This window comes from Apium graveolens, chromosome 11, assembly GCF_009905375.1.
Source record: "Apium graveolens cultivar Ventura chromosome 11, ASM990537v1, whole genome shotgun sequence".
NCBI lineage: Eukaryota > Viridiplantae > Streptophyta > Magnoliopsida > Apiales > Apiaceae > Apium > Apium graveolens.
The window spans coordinates 187407881-187412582 of record NC_133657.1 but is presented as its reverse complement, the minus strand read 5'-3'; the positions used below and the strand labels follow the sequence as shown (position 1 = coordinate 187412582).

Below are 4702 nucleotides of genomic sequence, written 5' to 3'. Positions count from 1 at the left end.
TCTTGCACAACAGCTTAAGTTCCTCAAAATCAGCACTAGTGGGTGCAGCTGCACTTCCCTGTTGAGGATATGATTGCCTTTGAGCATACTGCTGTGGTTGCTGGAATCCAGGTGGATTGAACTGTTTACTCACACCTTGCTGATATGGTGGCTGAATAGCATTCTGATTATCACCCCAGCTGAAATTTGGATGATTTCTGTTGTTAGGATGATAAGTAGCTGGCACAGGCTGCTGTTGTCGCTGATAATTGTTCATATACTGAACAGATTCGTTAACAAGAGAACACTTATCCGTAGCATGAGAACCTACACAAAGCTCACAGACCATAGCTATTTGATTGACTTCATAGGTAGCTAGAGAATCGACCTTCATAGACAGCGGTTGGAGCTGCGCTGCAATAGCGGTGGCTGCATCGACTTCCAGAATACCTGCTACCTTCCCAGGCATCATCCTCTGAGTTGGGTTTTGATGCTCATTTGCAGCCATAGTCTCGATAAGATTATAAGCCTCAGTATAGCTTTTGGCCCACAAGGCGCCTCCAGCTGCTGCATCGAGCATGGGCCGAGATTGGGCCCCCAAACCATTATAGAAACCAGTGATCACCATCCAATCGGGCATTCCATGATGTGGACACTTTCTCAGCATTTCCTTGTAGCGTTCCCAAGCTTCGCACATAGATTCTGTAGGTTGCTGCGCGAACTGAGTAAGAGCACTCCTCATAGCAGCAGTCTTTGTCATTGGATAAAACTTCACCAGAAACTTTTGCGCAAGATCTTGCCAAGTAGTGATGGACCCAGCTGGTTCAGAATGTAACCAGTCCTTAGCTTTATCCCTCAGTAAGAATGGGAAAAGCCTCAGCTTGATAGCCTCATCAGTCACTCCATTATATTTGAAAGTATTGCAAATCTCGACAAAATTCCTTATGTGCATGTTGGGGTCTTCAGTCGCAGCTCCTCCAAAAGAAACAGAATTCTGCACCATCTGAATAGTGCCCGGCTTGATTTCAAAGGTGTTAGCTTGAATAGCCGGATGAAGAATGCTTGACTGAATGTCATCAATTTTAGGCCGAGAAAAGTCCATAAGAGCTGGAATGGCCGGAACAATACGATCACCCATGATTACTGGTTCTTTCTGCTCACTTTCTGAATTCGAATCTTCATAATCTATCTTCTCCGGAATATCAAGAACTTCGTATGTCTCCTCAGCTGTATCTAAAGTCCTCTTGCGAGTACGAGAATGAGTTTGCATAAACGCTCACTAAAGTACCTGAAACACAACCAGAAATAATAAGTAACAAATACGTCTTAATCACTGAGTTCTAACGACCAATGATGGTAAGTACATAAACTAAACAAATACGCCGAGTCCCCGGTAGCGGCGCCAAAAACTTGTTAGGGCGAAAACACGCGCTAATAATACACGCAAGTATACGTGTTCGCAAGTAATATAGAATACTTTCTAGTTCGTTCCCACAGAGCCTCAGACTAATTATGTTCAATTAAATTCACTCACCAATGTATGTTTACTTCTCAATGTTAAGACAAAAACACTTAGAATTATATTAACTAATTGTTAACTACAATTAACTACTAAAATTAACCACTTAATTAACACTTCGAATTAATAATATTAAAACACTCATGAGATCACAACTTCATTACTACTTCCTTCAATAGTCATTGTTATTACCCTTAGCATGCAATAGTGATGATATTAATCGAATAACATGAAACTGATAAAAGCCAACTTTCATTGTACTAATACCATTCTACCAAACATCCACAATTAAGATAGAAGTTGAATAGGCATCAATTATGTTGAGTCCCTATATGTCTACAGAAATTGACAACATAATGATTTAAGTACAAGTTATTCCTTTTGATTACACAGGGCGAATAAAACGGTTAGAGTTACCCACTAATCATGCAACATCATACATGAACCTATGCTAGCATGGCAAGTTCTAAATCTCAAGATCCACCGTCGCTTCACAAGAGATTAACACCCTATCTTATATGTTCGCGATGCACATAAGACGAATACGCACAACCAATACTAGATATCATACAATCATAACACACTAAGGTATTAAACAACTAACTAAAAAATTCTATAGTAAATCCGTTACGACCCCATGATCACGATTAGCCCATGTTAGCACTTATCGTCATCATGGGTTCATATGAAAACATGATAAATAAATACAAGAGAATAATAACTAAACTAATTATATTAAACCAGAGTACGTCACAAGAGTAAATAGGTTCAAAGCAAAGAAAACTAGCATCCAACGTTATAACGAAATAAAGAATCACAAGAAAATATGCTTCATCTTTGTTGCGGTGTGCTAAAACGGTCTTCTTCCTTCTCTCCTTCGCTCCTCAATTAATACAATGATTCAACACACGTGAAACGTCTCTGAATCTACTTATATAGAAGTCCCATAAAACTCAGGTTACTCAGAAGTTGGAAGCCAAACAGAAGTAGAAGTATAAAATAAATATTTTAATTTCCCGACCCTGCGCGGCCGCTCAGCATAGCTGAGCGGGCGCTCAGACCCCTACTGGAAAATGTCTGATTTTTGCTCCGTTTCTTCGCTGTAATCTGCTCCTTTCTTCCCTCTCGCGATGCTAGACACCTGTCAAGGCTTATTATTAATGATTACTCCCCCGAAATGAACTATTACCCTGAAACGCACAAACACTAGAAAAACGCATCAAATACACAAAATACTTTATTTCAAGACACCAATTTAAGCCATTTTAAGACGTTCTAAGTGGTATAAAATGCCACTTATCAATATGTGTTGGGGTCAGAGTTTACTAAGAACTATTTTACTGATGTAGGAATTTGGTCTTAGTACATTCTTCTTATTATCAGTAGATAATAAGTTTGTGAAGGCCCTTTTAGGAAGTTTAAAAGGTTGAATTGACTCACTAAAGTTTTGGGGTGCATCATAACAACAAAAATTGTATATGAGTTGACAAAATCTAGCAAAATAAACAGTATGTGTGTCCTCCTTCATCCTATCCCCAATAAAACCCAAAATAGCAGTAGCATAATCAAAGTGAGGTTGATTTAGAAGTGCATACCCTATTTGCTGACTCATAATGGAAATGGCATCAAAGTTGGAGCATTTGTTGGCAAAAGCTCTGGTGATGCAGTCAAAGAAAAAAATCCATTCCCTTCTAATGTATGGCCTCTTCAGTTATCCCAACTTGGACAAACTTTTCTCATAGCCAAGATTGGCCATCATACCCTGTAGAAGTGGTTCTTCAATCTGAGCATTGAAATTACAATTTTCTGGCAGATGTAGAGCTTGTCGAACAGTAGACAAAGTAACCAGATACTCATCTTCCCATGTTATGAAAATAATACTTGGGGACCCAGCTTCACCACCATCATCATAAACTCCACTCCTCCAAAACTCTAGTATCTGTGTTCCTGAAAGTAATTGTGGTTGGGTCAAAGCATACTCAATCTCACTGCGAGTAAGAAAGTCTTGGATGAAGTGAAGATCTGATGGAGCTTCGTCCTTGCTAAGAATAGCCATGTAGTTGTTGGGGACGAACTTGGCTCCATTAAATATAAGGCTTAATTATAACTTGAACCTTAAAGTACGATGTCGTGTACACATAAACCCTTAAAGAAAAAACTCATACACTTGAACCCCTAATGTACTGAATGTGTATATCCTGACCCTTGCTCCAATTAAACACTCCTGAATCTTTAAATGTCACATTTTCAGGCACGGTATTGTGGCTAGAAAATTGTTTTTTCTCTTCAAAGCTTAATTCCTTTGTTTGGCGAGATACGGACTTGCAACTTCGGGGTGAAAAAACAATTTTCCGCCCCCAATACCTAGCTCAAAAATATGACATTTAACGATTCAAGAGTGTTTTGTCGGATCAAGGGTCATGATGTACACATTTGTTACATAAGGGGTTGATGTGTATGAATTTAAACTTTAAGGGTTCATGTGTACAAAACGTCATACTTCAAGGTTTAAATTATAATTAAGCCTTAAATATAATGTCCTTTGGTTCCATTCCTATAAGAAATTAAGTGAAAAGTTGTGTGTACGAAAGGTGTTTGATAAAATGCCTGTAAGAGAGTCCGTCAAAAAATAGAGAGAAAAAGAGAGAGAGAGAGAGAGAGAGAGAGAGAGAGAGAGAGAGAGAGAGAGAGAGAGAGAGAGAGAGGGAGGGAGGGAGAGAGAGAGAGAGTAAAAGAAATAATAGATAAAGTAAGAGTAGGTAAAAGATTGTGAAATCTTTTAACTCTAATATATATACTCTTTCCACTCAACGGCTCTTTTTGGAAGTAAAACAGACATTTGACACCTGTCACGCAGTAAATAGTCAAAACAGTGGTTAGTGGGCACGGGAAATGTGCAGTAATTATTGTTCACATGTTGTTTTCAAAACAAACACACAACCCATAAACCAAATGATTATTACTATTTTTATCTCACTTAATCATTTTCTGATAAATATGACGGTTACAGTAAATACCAAAAATAAGTCAAGTAATTAAATAATGCCACATAAGCATCAGAGTTTTCATCAGAATTTGTATCAGAACTTGACTATTATCAGATTTTAATGGTCATCAGAACATGGCTCCTGTACTCAAAAAGTGAATGATTGTTTCTGTGATTCTTCACACATATACTGACTGGCTTCTTCAGAGTTTAATTTT

At 38.2% G+C, this 4702-nt stretch overlaps 1 non-coding gene across 1 annotated transcript; it reads left to right on the top strand.

Moving 5' to 3' along the window:
• The first annotated feature begins 617 nt into the window (after positions 1-617).
• Positions 618-724, top strand: LOC141699006 (small nucleolar RNA R71). Its single transcript, XR_012565498.1, has one exon. It is a non-coding gene; the product is annotated as a small nucleolar RNA R71 (small nucleolar RNA).
• Positions 725-4702: the final 3978 nt, after the last annotated feature.